This window comes from Dendrobates tinctorius, unplaced genomic scaffold, assembly GCF_039654945.1.
Source record: "Dendrobates tinctorius isolate UK_male_01 unplaced genomic scaffold, ASM3965494v1 ptg000035l, whole genome shotgun sequence".
Lineage (NCBI taxonomy): Eukaryota > Metazoa > Chordata > Amphibia > Anura > Dendrobatidae > Dendrobates > Dendrobates tinctorius.
In genome coordinates this window covers 72,255,062-72,272,087 of record NW_027361703.1, presented here as the reverse complement: position 1 = coordinate 72,272,087, position 17,026 = coordinate 72,255,062, and the positions used below count along the sequence as shown (strand labels likewise).

Here is a 17,026-nt window from a genome sequence, read left to right as displayed (position 1 = left end):
GCTGCAAGGCAATCTCCTCTGCAGTAGATAAACAGCAAGAGACCGCAGAATGTAAGAGTCTGGATTCCTGCAGAGCAGATGCAGAAACCTCACGCCTAATAGAATGGGCCCCATATAATGCCATATAATGCCATATAATGCCCCATAGAGAATAATGGGCTCATCTCCCCCGCTGGGCTCATTCTCATCCCCGCTAGGCTCATTCCCCCCCCCGCTCATTCTCATCCCCGCTGGGCTCATTCCCCCCCCGCGCTCTCATCTCCCCCGCTGGGCTCATTTCCCCCCCCAACTCACTCTCATTTCCCCCTGGCTCACTCTCATCTCGCCTGGGGGCTGGGCTCATTCTCCCCCCGGCCCCGCTGGTGCTCATTCTCAACACTGCTCACCTGAGTCCAGGTGCTGTTAACTTTTTCCTGTGAGAGCGCGCGGTCACGTGGTACCGCTCATTAAAGTCATTAATATGGGCGCCACGCCTATGGGAGTGGAGTGGCGTCCATATTCATGACCTTAATGAGCGGTAACATGTGGACCGCGCGCTCTCACAGGAAAAAAGATAGTGGTGAGTATGATGTTTTGCGGAGGGCAGGGGACCGATCCCGGACTTATAGATTGAAAAAAAAAATTGTTCAGATGCCGAGTGGGCCCCCGTCTCGCCAGGGCCCCAGCACTTGCCCGGGTACGCCGGGTGCTGACGCCAGCCCTGACGCTGAATGCACTCAGGCACACAGATCATGAAGATCCACTGCTGGCAGCTTCCATTATAATTGCTGACTAATGATGTCCCAAATGTGCTTAATAGGAGACAAGTCTGAAAATCCTGCAGGACCTTATACCGCATTTAGGCCACACAGGCTGCACATAGTAGTACGAGTAACATACGGGCTTTGCCTTGGAAAACAGCTCCAGGGAAACTTTGGAGAAATTACAGTACCACTTGTTTTATGAACACTGTTTTGCTGAGCGGTTAGTGTGATATCATATATTATACCGCCCCGCACCATAATAACAGGAGTAGGACAGATGAGATGTTCATGCAGGAAGGCCTGCCTCTTCATGGCGTTTCCCATCCAGTTTCCAGACCAATCTTTGGCTATCACTGCAGCCAAGACAAAAGCAGGTCTCTACACTGATCATGAACACAAAAGTGCCCTGCAAAGTAAGCACGGAGGACCATGACAACAGAAAAAACCTATACAAAGAAATAGTCCTCCAATCAAATTTTATATAAAAAGTAAATAATTTTATTGAAACACATGATTAACCCCTTTCTGACATTAGATGTAATATTCCGTCCATGTGCCCTGGCACAATTTGAACATGGACAGAATATTACGTCATATCTTTAATGCGACAGCCGCGGTGATCGCATTAAAATTCCGGCGCAATCTTACCTCAGGGAAGATGGTGCCATCATACTCGGGGGTGTCTCCGCCCTCCCGCACCCACGATCGCTGTGATTGGCATTTCAATTCTGAACAGCCAATCACAGAGTTTATCACTGTTTCAGATTGGCTGAAACAATGATGTCCCAGCCTAGGATCGAGCACCGATGCAAGGCTGGTGCCTGGCAACGCCAGGCATGACCGGTGTCAGGGATTCTATTTTATGATCCCACCTTCAGTTCCTTTTTTTTAACTTGCATCTCTTTGGCGCCCCCTTTACCCTCAAGTCAGGCAGGAAATACACATGTAAAACCTCCGTGAATTTAGCCCAGAGGATGTGGTGGTACGTTTAGAGCAACGAAAACAAAGCTTGTAAATTTTTATAGTTTTACTCCAGAAAAGATAGGCAGTGTTCACAAAAATACAAAAAGATGTTACAAACGAGACAATTACAGTATATACAGGCAAATAACACATAAAAAGGATTAAAAGATGAACTTACAGTTCTCAGTCAATGGCACGCCATGTGGGAGAGGGGGAGGAGAGTCTTCCCCAAGGGAAAATGGTTAATCAGCACAGCAGTCTCCTAGCTGGCACCCCGGGCAAATGACCCCCCTTAGTCTGTGCCTCTGAGCTTTATACCTTTGCCCAAAACTAAGGGTCTTCCCCCCCTGGATGACTTCACAGGGTGGGCTGAGCTAGGGAATGCACTCCCCTTTTCAAAAGTTACTAAAAACTCATAAGGGCCATAACTCTGGCTAAGAGGCTCGTAGGATGACGGCAGGACTATAATTTTTCTTATTACGAAATTAGCTTTCTATTGATGCCAAACAAGAATTATCTGCCAGCTAGGGGAAGGCAGGAACCATATTCTCAGTTTCTGGTGAGCATGCAAGTCGCAAAGCGCTGTGGTGAATAGCTTAACGGATGTAGATTCCAAAAATATAGGTTTCCTGCATATATTAATAATCTGTGCTATAATATTCAAGTTTGCAGGAACAAAGAGATTACCAACACCATGTGCTCTTGCACAAAGGCTGAGTGAGCTGATCACAAACACATTCCCGAAGGAGGGGGAAAGAGTGAGATAGAATGACACAGTGCTGGCAGGGAGAGGAGGGGGTTGGACGCTGCAGCTTGTGTGTGTACGGTACAAACCTAATGGGGTGGAAGGGCAACGTGTGTCTCAGTAGATACAATGGAAAGTTATGGAAGTATACTCAAACCCCTGGAAAATGGTTTATATTTTCATGACAGCCGGAAAGGGCGGAGATTGGCGAGATCGCCGATCACATCGATCGCGCCAATCGCAGGGCATAGGGTCACGAGGGCCAGCTCTGATTGGTGTGATCAATGTTATCATCGATCACACCAATGACAGGTCAGAGCAACAGTATGATAGCTCTCTGACCTGTCTGTCATCTGTCTGTGACCGCACTGCAGGTCCTCACACTTGCTGAAGATTCCTACAGAGCGGTCACCTACAGAATCTTCTGCTGTGCTGGGCCTTGTGGTGCCACAGAAGCTTGTGACACCACAATCCCTGCTCAAGAACAAAGAACAGAGAAGAAAGAAGACAGAAGAAAGAAGAGAGACTACAACTGTGTTTTGTGATCCCTGATCTCTCTTCATCCACCCCAATCGCCCTCTTCCCCCTCTCCCCCTTCCTCCTCTTTTTACCCCACTCCACCCCCTTTCCGCCGCCTCCGTGTGCACATTTAGCAGCAGCCAAGCGTTGATTGATGACGCAGTTCACTGATCAACACTCGTGCTCGCTGTTTTCCACTTTTTTTACCCTACTTTTGCGCCACCCCCGTGCGCCCATCCAGCAGCCGCTGAGCTTTGATAAGTGACCCAGTTCACTCATCGGAGCTCGTGCCTGCTGTTTTCTGTTTTTCTTTCTCACCCCCCTTGCGCCACCCCCATGCGCACATCCAGCAGTCGCTGAGCTTTGATAAGTGACGCAGTTCATACATCCGAGCTTGTGCCTGCTGTTTTCCATTTGTTTCTCACCCTTTTGCGCCACCCCTGTGCGCACATCCAGCAGCCGCTGAGCTTTGATAAGTGACGCAGTTCACTCATCAGAGCTCATGCCTGCTGTTTTCCACTTTTCTGTATCACGGTCCTTTTGCCCCACCCCCGTGCGCACATCCAGCAGCTGCCGAACTTTGATAAGTGACGCAGTTCTCTCATCAGAGCTTGTGCCTGCTGTTTTAAGTTTTCCTTTTTCTTTCTCACCCCCCTTGCGCCACCTCCGTGCGCACATTTACCAGCTGCTGAGCTTTGATAAGTGACGCAGTTCACTCACCAGAGCTTGTGCCTGCTGTTCTCCATTTTTTTCTCACCCCTCCCTTGCGCCACCCCCGTGTGCACATCCAGCAGCCGCCAAACTCATCAGAGCTCGTGGCTGCTGTTTTAGACACATTTCTTCTTTGCCACTCCATGCGCACATCCAGCAGCCGCCGAACTTTAATAACTGACACAGTTCACTCATCAGAGTTCGTGCCTGCTGTTTTACACTTTTCTTTTCACAGAAATTTTTTTCTCCCTATTTGCTTTTTCTTTTAGCTTTTTCTTTTCACACAAAGTTTGCACTATCTCCCCCACACAGTTAAAAATAAAGTGCTGACACAATCACCATATCCATAATATGTCGTCCCGCCAATTCTGTTCGTCCCAGCAACGCTATTCAGTGGAGGAGGCATATGCTTCCTTGCCTCAGACACTGATAGCGAGGGAGACGATCTCACATTTCTTTATTACTCAGATTCCTCTTCCTCCTCCTCAGGTCCTGCTGAACCACCGGGCAGACGTTCCAGGAAAGAAGAGGAGGCAGCGCACCCCATTACGGACCCTGTATGGACCTCGCCCTCAAAAAATTACGAGCCACTGATTCCTGATTTTGTGTCAGAATCAGGAATCAAGTTTGACACCACAGGCCTCACAGAACTAGACTTTTTCAAAGTCTTTTTCTCTGAGGATTTTGTTAACTTCATGGTGGGCCAAACTAATTTATATGCTCGTCAATTTTTGGCACAAAACCCCGGTTCATCATTTTCTAACTGGTCTCCTGTAGATGCAGTTGAAATGATGCAGTTTTGTGGCCTGGTCCTTCACATGGGTCATCCTGAAGAAGCCAGAACTTCAGCAATATTGGAGTGTTGATGTTTTATACAACTCTCCAGTGTTCAGAATGGTCATGGCTCGGACACGTTTTGAGGCCATCCACAAATTCCTGCATTATACTGATAATGCACAGTGTCCCCCACGAGATGACCCCAAGTTTGACCGTCTGTTCAAAGTTCGGCCGGTCATCGAACACTTCAACAAAAAGTTTGCTGAAGTGTAAGTGCCCAAAGGACATCTGCATGGATGAGTCCTTAATTCATTTTAAGGGAAAGCTCAGATTCTGTCAGTACCTGTCCAGCAAGAGGACCAGGTACAGAAGTAAACTCTACAAATTGTGTGAGAGTACCTCAGAGTGCACCCACAGGTTTATAGTTTTCAAACGGAAGGACATCAGGATTGAACCTCCTGAATGCCCCCTTGTCCTGGAAGTGAGTGGGAAAAATGCGTAGGATTTGTTGCACCCACTGCTGGATAAAGGTTATCACCTCTACACTGATAACTTTTATACCAGCATCCCACTTTTCAAATCCCTCTCTGCGTGAGGTACCGCAGTCTGTGGTACTGCCCGCAAAAATCAGAGAGGCCTCCCAAAAACGCTACTTGGGCAGATGCTCAGAAGGGGTGACATCAGAGCCCAATGTAGCGATCACCTGCTGGTGGTCAAGTACAAGGACAAGAGGGATGTCTTTTTCTTGACCACCATACACGGTGATGGCAGGGCCTTCGGCACTGTACGAGTTACCTCTGCACAGGTCAGCACACCAACCTGTGTACTGGGGTACAACAAAAACATGGGGGGCGTTGATCTCTCTGATAAACTCCTCCAGCCGTTCAGTGCTTTGTGAAAGGCCAAGGTGTGGTACAAGAAGCTGGCCGTATACATCATACAAATGGCAATGCTCAACGCTTTCCTGCTGTCACGATGTGCACGCCACACTGATACGTCGCACTTTCAGTTCCAGGAGGTAGTGATTAAGGCTTTAATCTTTGGAAATCAGGAAGGCACCAGTAATTCCGGAACTGAAGGTGCTCGTATCATACAAGGTCAGCATTTCCAGGGGAGGTCCCGCAAACTGGAAAAAAAGGTAAGTCGCAAAAAAGGTGCTGAGCGCGTTACAAAAGGGGAATATGTAAGGACACCATTTATCAATGCGACACCTGCCCCCAAAAACATGGCTTGTGTATGAAAGAATGCTTCAAACTATACCACACCTCCTTGCACTACCAATTTACTTAAATTTACAAAACAGGAAACAGTAGATTAGTTCCAAAAAGGGGACACTTGTTGGGCATTACCACTGTTTAGGCACATCTAGATAAGTTCCTTGTGGGTCTAGTTTCGAAAAAGGGGGCACTTGTTGGGCTTGCCACTGTTTAGGCACATCTAGATAAGTTCCTTGGGGGTCTAGTTTCCAAAATGAGGTCACTTGTGCTTTTATTTTTTTTACTGTTTAGGCACATCAGGGGATCAGCAAACAGAACATGACACTCGCAGATCATTCCATCAAAGTCTGCATTCCAAAACGTCACTACTTCCGTTCTGAGACCCGACGTGTGCCCAAACAGTAGTTTTCTCCCACATATGGGGTACCAGCCGGTATGGGTTCATGGCTGGGCATTATAATCATTAGTGAAACACTTGGGGCTTCAAAGTTCTCACCACATATCTAGATAAGTTCCTTAGGGGGTCTAATTTCCAAAATGGGGTCACTTGTGGGGGGTTTCTACTGTTTGGGCACATCAGGGGCTCTGCAAACAGAACATGACGTCCACAGACCATTCCATCAAAGTCTGCATTCCAAAATGTGACTACTTCCCTTCCGAGCCCCGACATGTGCCCATACAGTAGTTTTCTCCCACATACACTACCGTTCAAAAGTTTGGGGTCACCCAGACAATTTTGTGTTTTCCATGAAAACTCATACTTTTATTACTCAAATGAGTTGCCAAATTAATTTAAAATCTAGTCCAGACATTGACAAGGTTCGAAAAAAGGATTTTTATTTGAAATAATAATTTCTCCTTCAAACTTTACTTTCGTCAAAGAATGCTCCCTTTGCAGCAATTACAGCATTGCAGACCTTTCGCATTCTTGCAGTTAATTTGCTGCGGTAATCTGGAGAAATTTCACCCCATGTCCTCAGAAGCCCCTCCCACAAGTTGGTTTGGCTTGATGGGCATTTTTTGCGTGCCATACGGTCAAGCTGCTCCCACAACAGCTCAATGGGGTTGAGATCTCGTGACTGCGCTGGTCACTCCATTACAGATAGAATACCAGCTGCCTGCTTCTTTCCTACATAGTTCTTGCATAATTTGGAGGTGCTTTGGGTCATTGTCCTGTTGTAGGATGAAATTGGCTCCAATCAATTGCTATCCACAGGGAATGGCATGGCGTTGCAAAATGGAGTGATAGCCTTCCTTATACAAAATCCCTTTTACCTTGTACAAATCTCCCACTTCACCAGCACCAAAGCAACCCCAGACCATCACATTACCTCCACCATGCTTGACATGTTTGACAGATGGCGTCAGGCACTCTTCCAGCATCTTTTCAGTTGTTCTGCATCTCACAAATGTTCTTCTGTGTGAACCAAACACCTCAAACTTGGATTCGTCTGTCCATAACACTTTTTACCAATCTTCCTCTGTCCAATGTCTGTGTTCTTTTGCCCATATTAATCTTTTTCTTTTATTAGCCAGTCTCAGATATGGCTTTTTCTTTGCCACTCTGCCCTGAAGGCCAGCATCCCGGAGTCGCTTCTTCACTGTAGGCGTTGACACTGATGTTTTGCGTGTACTAGTTAATGAAGCTGCCAGTTGAGGACCTGTGAGGCGGCAATTTCTCAAACTACAGACTCTAATGTACATGTCTTGTTGCTCAGTTGTACAGCGGCGTCTCCCACTTCTCTTTCTACTCTGTTTAGAGCCGGTTTGTGCTCTCCTCTGAAGGGAGTAGTGCACACCGTCAGCGTCGGACTGGCCCACCGGAGAACCGGTGGATTCTCCGGTGGGCCCTGGCATCTGGTGGGCCCTGGCACCTGCTGGCATACAGGGCCAGCAGTTGCCTAGGGCCCCCGCTGCTCCAGGGGCCCCCAGCCAGTGGTGTGTCACACACCATGCAGCTGCTATGGGGGCCCCTGCCAGCGGAGCAGCAGCGGGTGTCAGGAGGCAGGAGCCCCTGTCCCCGCTGCTAAAGAGAAATGAATATTCACTGCGAAGCAGTGAATATCATTTCAGGTCTCCACCCCCAGAGGCCCCGCCCCCAGCCCAGTAAGCTGTAAATCAGGGCCGGCGCCGCCCTCAGTCCTCTCTGCTCCTGGCTCACAGCCAGTGCGCGATGACGTCACTACATCGCGCACCCGCTGTGTGTCTGGCAGAGGGGGCAGCTCCTGACACTGAAGCCGGGATCAGCGTGGGAGCGAGGAGGAGAGGTGAGTATTGTGGTTTGTTTTTTTTTTATATCTCTCGCTCTCTATCTATCTATCTCTATATCTCTATATATCTCTCTCTATCTCTCTTATATCTATCTATCTTTCTATCTCTATCTATTATCTATCTCTATCGCTCTATCTTTATATCTATCTTTCTATCTCTACATCTATCTCTATATCTATCTATCTCTATATCTTTCTATATATATCTCTATATCTATCTATTATGTCTATCTATCTATCTCTATATCTATCTATCTTACTCTATCTCTATATCTATTATCTCTATATTATCTATCTAGCTACCATCTATATCTATCTTTATATATACACTCACTGGCCACTTTATTAGGTACACCATGCTAGTAACGGGTTGGACCCCCTTTTGCCTTCAGAACTGCCTCAATTCTTCGTGGCAGAGATTCAACAAGGTGCTGGAAGCATTCCTCAGAGATTTTGGACCATATTGACATGATGGCATCACACAGTTGGCGCAGATTTGTCGGCTGCACATCCCTGATGCGAATCTCCCGTTCCACCACATCCCAAAGATGCTCTATTGGATTGAGATCTGGTGACTGAGGAGGCCATTTGAGTACAGTGAACTCATTGTCATGTTCAAGAAACCAATCTGAGATGATTCGAGCTTTATGACATGGCGCATTATCCTGCTGAAAGTAGCCATCAGATGTTGGGTACATTGTGGTCATAAAGGGATGGACATGGTCAGCAACAATACTCAGGTAGGCTTTGGCGTTGCAACGATGCTCAATTGGTACCAAGGGGCCCAAAGAGTGCCCAGAAAAAATTCCCCACACCATAACACCACCACCACCAGCCTGAACCGTTGATACAAGGCTGGATGGATCCATGCTTTCATGTTGTTTACGCCAAATTCTGACCCTACCATCCGAATGTCGCAGCAGAAATCGAGACTCATCAGACCAGGCAACGTTTTTCCAATCTTCTACTGTCCAATTTCGATGAGCTTGTGCAAATTGTAGCCTCAGTTTCCTGTTCTTAGCTGAGAGGAGTGGTACCCAGTGTGGTCTTCTGCTGCTGTAGCCCATCTGCCTCAAAGTTCGACGCACTGTGCGTTCAGAGATGCTCTTCTGCCTACCTTGGTTGTAACGGGTGGCAATTTGAGTCACTGTTGCCTTTCTATCAGCTCGAACCAGTCTGCCCATTCTCCTCTGACCTCTGGCATCAACATGGCATTTCCGGCCACAGAACTGCCGCTCACTGGATTTTTTTTCTTTTTCGGACCATTCTCTGTAAACCCTAGAGATGGTTGTGCGTGAAAATCCCAGTAGATCAGCAGTTTCTGAAATTCTCAGACCAGCCCTTCTGGCACCAACAATCATGCCACGTTCAAAGGCACTCAAATCACCTTTCTTCCCCATACTGATGCTCGGTTTGAACTGCAGGAGATTGTCTTGACCATGTCTACATGCCTAAATGCACTGAGTTGCCGCCATGTGATTGGCTGATTAGAAATTAAGTCTTAACACACAGTTGGACAGGTGTACCTAATAAAGTGGCCAGTGAGTGTATATCTCTATCTAATATCTATATCTATCTATCTCTATACCTATCTATCTATTTATCTATCCGTTATCTATCTCTATATCTTTTCTCTGTATCTATCTATCTCTATATCTATATCTCTCGCTATCTATCGCTCTATCTATCTTTATATCTATATATCTATATATCTATCTCTATATCTCTCTCTATAGCTATCTATCTATATATCTCTATCTCTATATCTATCTCTCTGTATATCTATCGCTCTATCTCTATATCTATCTTTCTATCTCTATATCTATATATCTATCTATCTTTCTCTATTTATCTCTATATCTTTTCTCTGTATCTATCTCTCTCTATCTATATCTATCTATCTCTATATATATATCTATTATCTCTATATCTATTTCTCTCTATATCTATCTATTTATCTCTATCTCTATATCTATCTCTCTGTATATCTATCTATCTTTCTATCTCTATATCTATCTATCTTTCTCTATCTATCTATTTATCTCTATTATCTCTATCTCTATATCTATCTTTCTATCTCTACATCTATCTCTATATCTATCTTTCTATCTATCTCTATCTATCTATATCTATATCTATCTATTATGTCTATCTATCTAGCTATCTCTATTATCTATATCTACCTATCTCTATATCTTTCTATCTTACTCTATCTCTATATCTATCTGTTATCTCTATATTTATTATCTATCTTTATCTATCTCTATCTATTATCTATATCTATCTCTCTATCTATTTATCGATCTCTATATCTATCTCTCTCTCTATCTACCGCTCTAACTCTATCTATCTTTATATCTATATCTATCTATCTCTATATCTATCTATTATCTCTATATCTATCTACCTATCTATCTCTATATCTATCTCTATATCTATATCTGTTTCTCTCTATATCTATCTCTATATCTCTCTCTCTATAGCTATCTATATATTATCTCTATATCTATCTATCTATATATTATCTCTATATCTATCTATCTCTATATCTATCTATCTCTATATCTATCTATCTCTATATCTATCTGTTATCTCTATGTCCATATCTATCTATCTCTATATCTATCTATCTCTATATCTATCTTTCTATCTAACACTATATCTCTATATCTATCTCTATATCTCATTATCTATCTATCTCTATCTCTCTCTCTTTATCTATCTATTGATCTATCCATCTATCTCTATATCTATCTCTATATCTATCTATTATATCTATCTATTATCTCTATCTATCTATCCATCTATCTAGCTATCTCTATCTATCTCTATATCTCTCTCTATATCTATCTATCTTTCTAACTCTATATCTATCTATCTCTATACATATCTCTATATCTAGCTATTATCTCTATATCTATCTCTATATCTATCTTTCTATATCTATCTGTCTCTATATCTATCTCTATATCTATCTATCTATCTCTATATCTATTATCTCTATATCTATCTATCTCTATATACACTCACTGGCCACTTTATTAGGTACACCATGCTAGTAACGGGTTGGACCCCCTTTTGCCTTCAGAACTGCCTCAATTCTTCGTGGCAGAGATTCAACAAGGTGCTGGAAGCATTCCTCAGAGATTTTGGACCATATTGACATGATGGCATCACACAGTTGGCGCAGATTTGTCGGCTGCACATCCCTGATGCGAATCTCCCGTTCCACCACATCCCAAAGATGCTCTATTGGATTGAGATCTGGTGACTGAGGAGGCCATTTGAGTACAGTAAACTCATTGTCATGTTCAAGAAACCAATCTGAGATGATTCGAGCTTTATGACATGGCGCATTATCCTGCTGAAAGTAGCCATCAGATGCCTGTTCTTAGCTGAGAGGAGTGGTACCCAGTGTGGTCTTCTGCTGCTGTAGCCCATCTGCCTCAAAGTTCGACGCACTGTGCGTTCAGAGATGCTCTTCTGCCTACCTTGGTTGTAACGGGTGGCAATTTGAGTCACTGTTGCCTTTCTATCAGCTCGAACCAGTCTGCCCATTCTCCTCTGACCTCTGGCATCAACAAGGCATTTCCGGCCACAGAACTGCCGCTCACTGGATTTTTTTTCTTTTTCGGACCATTCTCTGTAAACCCTAGAGATGGTTGTGCGTATATTTCTTTCTATATCTATCTTTATATCTATCTCTATCTATCTCTATGAATCTTTCTATCTATATCTATCCATTATCTACTTTCTATCCATTATCTACTATCTATCTCTATATCTATCTATTTCTACATCTATCTTTCAATCTATATCTATCTAACTCTATATCTATATATCTATGTAGCATTATACCCAATGAGGGGGTGCATTATTCCCTATGAGGGGAGCAGTATTATACCCTATGAGGAGGCAGCATTATACCCTATGAGGAGGCAGCATTATTCCCTATGAGGGGGTGCATTATACCCTATGAGGAGGCAGCATTATACCCTATGAGGAGGCAGCATTATACCCTATGAGGGGGCAGCATTATACCCTATGAGGAGGCAGTATTATACCCTATGAGGGGGCAGCATTATACCCTATGAGGGGGTGCATTATTCCCTATGAGGGGGGCAGTATTATACCCTATGAGGGGGCCAGTATTATACCCTATGAGGGGGGCAGTATTATACCCTATGAGGGGGTGCATTATACCCTATGAGGGGGGCAGTATTATACCCTATGAGGGGGTGCATTATACCGTATGAGGGGGTGCATTATACCCTATGAGGGGGGCAGTATTATACCCTATGAGGGGGGCAGTATTATACCCTATGAGGGGGTGCATTATACCCTATGAGGGGGTGCATTATTCCCTATGAGGGGGGTAGTATTATACCCTATGAGGGGGGCAGTATTATACCCTATGAGGGGGTGCATTATACCGTATGAGGGGGTGCATTATACCCTATGAGGGGGGCAGTATTATACCCTATGAGGGGGGCAGTATTATACCCTATGAGGGGGGCAGTATTATACCCTATGAGGGGGGCAGTATTAAACCCTATGAGGGGGTGCATTATACCCTATGAGGGGGGCAGTATTATACCCTATGAGGGGGTGCATTATACCGTATGAGGGGGTGCATTATACCCTATGAGGGGGGCAGCATTATACCCTATGAGGGGGGCAGTATTATACCCTATGAGGGGGTGCATTATTCCCTATGAGGGGGGCAGTATTATACCCTATGAGGGGGGCAGTATTATACCCTATGAGGGGGTGCATTATACCCTATGAGGGGGGCAGTATTATATTCTATGAGATGGCTGCATTATATTCTATGAGATGGCTGCATTATATTCTATGAGATGGCTGCATTATATTCTATGAGGGGGCTGCTTTATATTCTATGAGGGGGCTACCCCAACTCCTGCTACATAATTAAGACATGTACTACCTTATATTATACCCGGATATTAGCGTGTTTTACCGCACAATTGGTGGTCTGGTATTTAACTCTATGCAGCTACATAGTGGGCCCCAAGAATGATTTTCTCTGGTGGGCCCAAGGTGTTCCAGTCCGAAGCTGCACACCGTTGTAGGAAATTTTCAGTTTCTTGGCAATTTATCACATGGAATAGTCTTCATTTCTAAGAACAAGAATAGACTGTCAAGTTTTACATGACAGTTCTTTTTTTCTGGACATTTTGAGAGTTTAAAGGAACCAGCAAATTGAGCAGATTCTCAACTAGCTCAAAGGAAGGTCAGGTTTTATAGCTTCTCTAATCAGTCAAACTGTTTTCATCTGTGCTAACATACTTGCACAAGGGGTTTCAAGGGTATTCTAACCATCCATTAGCCTTCTTACACAGTTAGCAAACACAAAGTACCATAACAACACTGGAGTGATGGTTGTCGGAAATGGGCCTCTATACACCTATGAAGATATTGCATTACAAACCAGACGTTTGCAGCTAGAAGTCATTTACCACATTAACAATGTGTAGAGTATATTTCTGAATCATATAATGTTGGCTTCATTGGAAAAAAATGCTTTTCTTTCAAAAATAAGGAAATTTCTAAGTGACCCTAAACTTTTGAACAGTAGTGTATGTGGTACCAGTGTACCAAGGACAAATTGGACAACAACTTTTGGGGTCCAATTTCTCCTGTTACCCTTGGGAAAATAAAAAATTGGGGAGTAAAATCATTTTTGTGGAAAAAAAATGTTTGTTTTTTTCTTTTCATGGCCAGGCATTATAAACTTTAGTGAAACACTTGGGGGTTCAAAGTTCTCACAACACATCTAGATAAGCTCCTTAGGGGGGCTAGGTTGAAAAATGGGGTCACTTGTGGGGGGTTTCCACTGTGTAGGCACAACAGGGGCTCTCCAAACGCAACATGGCATCTGATCTCAATTCCAGCCAATTTTGGTTTAAAAAAGTCAAATGGCGCTCCTTCCCTTCCAAGCTCTGCCATGCGCCCAAACAGTGGTTTTCTCCCACATATACCCCATCAGCGCACTCAGGACAAATTGGACAACAACTTTTGGTGGCCAATTTCTCCTGTTACCCTTGGGAAAATATAAATTGGGGACTAAAAGTTTATGTTTGTGAAAAAAATATGATTTTTTATTTTCACGCCTGGGTGTTATAAACTTTAGTGAAACACTTGGGGGTTCAAAGTGCTCACCACACATCTAGATAACTTCCTTGGGGGGTCTAGTTCCCAAAATGGGGTCACTTGTGGGGGGCTTCCACTGTTTAGGCACATCAGGGGCTCTCCAGACGCAACATGGCGTCCGATCTCAATTCCAGCAAATTTTGGTTTGAAAAAGTGAAACGGCGCTCTGGTGCAACCTGTGCAGATCCACAGAGGCCCAAGAGGTAAGGGGGCCCATTTCCATCTCCACTCATGGTGGAATTATGCATTATGGTGGGCCACATGGACATCAAAGGGCCCAAATACTGTTCTTGCACAGGGGCACTCTTCTGTCTGTGTCCACCAGTGTGTGTGTGTGTATGTATGAACACATGCACTTGGCGACCGGTTATCTCCCTCACAGACACATCCATTACACGCTCTCCTGCTACTGGGGTATATATATATTTCTGTGTGTGTGATCATGTGCGTGTCTCTGCAGATACTACTAGTGTTGGCATAATGTATATAGGGCTGGTACTACCATTTCATATTGAGAACACACGCACTTGGCGACCGGTTATCTCCCTCACAGACACATCCATTACACGCTCTCCTGCTACTGGGGTATATATATATTTCTGTGTGTGTGATCATGTGCGTGTCTCTGCAGATACTACTAGTGTTGGAATAATGTATATAGGGCTGGTACTACCATTTCATATTGAGAACACACGCACTTGGCGACCGGTTATCTCCCTCACAGACACATCCATTACACGCTCTCCTGCTACTGGGGTATATATATATTTCTGTGTGTGTGATCATGTGCGTGTCTCTGCAGATACTACTAGTGTTGGAATAATGTATATAGGGCTGGTACTACCATTTCATATTGAGAACACACGCACTTGGCGACCGGTTATCTCCCTCACAGACACATCCATTACACGCTCTCCTGCTACTGGGGTATATATATATTTCTGTGTGTGTGATCATGTGCGTGTCTCTGCAGATACTACTAGTGTTGGCATAATGTATATCAGATGCGTAATACTGTTGCATGTTGAGAACACATGTACTTCGCCGCCAATTCGCATCCATTATTCCTGGGGTGGGGCGAGATGATCCATCTGTAGCTGTTGCTCTCTGCCAGCACATCATTACTTACACAAGTAACACACATCATACACAGGTGACCTAGTGATCAGCCCCATGTAAGTGATGGAGCTCCAGCACTCCGGTCCCTCCAGGAGGAGTCTGCCCGCGCTCTGCTGTCTGGTGAGTGACGGGCTGTGATTTCTCTCACCTCTTTCAGGCACAGGTGTGAAGTCTCGGGGGATTCGGCTCGGGGGTCCTTACATGCCTCAAATCTGGAGTCACAGGGGGCAACGCAGCGACATTATCGCGTTACAGGCTCTCAGTGAAAAGCTAGCGTCCAACTCCATGGTAACAGTGCGGCATCTGCGCCGCCCCCACCCCGCTGCCGAGCACTGGGGCTGGCCAATGATCTGTGCCGGAAGCTGCCCACGTGACCGCTGTAAGCAGTGCACCGAATGGAATGCGCCTGAGTGTGTTCTGCCCTGCTGGAGGGTCGGACGGACGGCCCTGCGTCCCTTACATGGGGCTGCTGGCCGCTCTCAGTAATGTGGCATTAGCAGTACTGTACCCCCTGATGTCAGGTTCCCTCACAGCAGTGTCCGCCCGGGACATTTATGGAGAACATGGGGAAACAGCGTAACCATTCCCAGCTCCCATAGAGTACAAAGAACAGCAGGGTCCATGTGTCCAGATCAGCTTCTATCTCTGCTCGGACAACCGTGTTCCTGTGTCTATCTATCTATACATCAACCACTGAGGACTCTCAAGTCTGAATGTTTTCCTGTGTATATAGTAGCGCACATCCACTGGGCCTTGGGTCACACTCCGACCACATCACCCAGCCGACAACAGATCTGACCCCAAATAACAGTCTCATATACAGGGCTGCCACTAGGAATTTTGGGGCCCCATACTAGCAAAATTTTCGGGGCCCCCTTGAGACTCCGCCCAGGCTCCATCCCTCCAGCTGTCCACAGCCCCACCGCTCTCTCTTGGAAAAACTTCACTTCTCACCAATCACACATTAACAGTTCCCATCACCAGATCACACATATAGCCAGCAGCTCTTGTTTGGGCCAAAAGATTTTTTAAATCTGCCACCACGACAAGGTAGACTCTTTTGCTCAGGCCCTACTCTACTCTAAACCATTAAACATTTGTTAAAATATGCAACACAATTTAGATATATTTTTATTTATTTTTCTATTTTTAAAATGACCAAAAATATCACATCCAAAGGGACGAATACCACCGCACCTTGTCCAGACCACATATTACCACCGCATAGTGACCTATAATACCACATACAAGGAAAAAATACAGCCACACCATGACCAGATCACATATTACCACCATAGTGACAGAATAATAGCACATACAAGGGACAAATATCACCGCACTATGACCAGACACCATATTACCACCACTTGGTGACCAAAAATACCACATACAAGGAACAAATACAGCCACACCATGACCAGACCACATATTACCACCAGTGACAGAATAATAGCACATACAATGGACAAATACCACCGCACCATGCCAGACCACATATTACCACCATATGGTGACTGAATACTACAACACTGATCATTAATAAAAAAAAACAATACTATCACTATAAGCACAATTATACACAGGAGATCTGTACTTAGTATGCATTGTCTGTGTACAGGACATACAGTGATCACCGGTGACATTATGCACAGGACCTCTGTATATAGTGCCAATGTACAGGTAATACAGTGATCACTGGTGACATTGTACACAGGAACTCTGTATATAGTGTATAGTGTCAGTGCAAAGGTAATACAGTGATTACTGGTGACATTGTATAAAGGCACT

The 17,026-nt window shown here is 44.8% G+C and overlaps 1 protein-coding gene across 1 annotated transcript in view; it reads right to left on the bottom strand.

The window, feature by feature from the left end:
• The window catches only part of CCDC146 (coiled-coil domain containing 146), a 235,049-nt gene extending 219,511 nt beyond the window's left edge, over positions 1-15,538 (bottom strand). Inside the window, exon 1 of the mRNA XM_073573647.1 lies at positions 15,387-15,538. The gene's annotated coding sequence lies outside the window, so the exon portion shown is untranslated. The remainder of the gene's footprint in view (positions 1-15,386) is intronic.
• Positions 15,539-17,026: the final 1,488 nt, after the last annotated feature.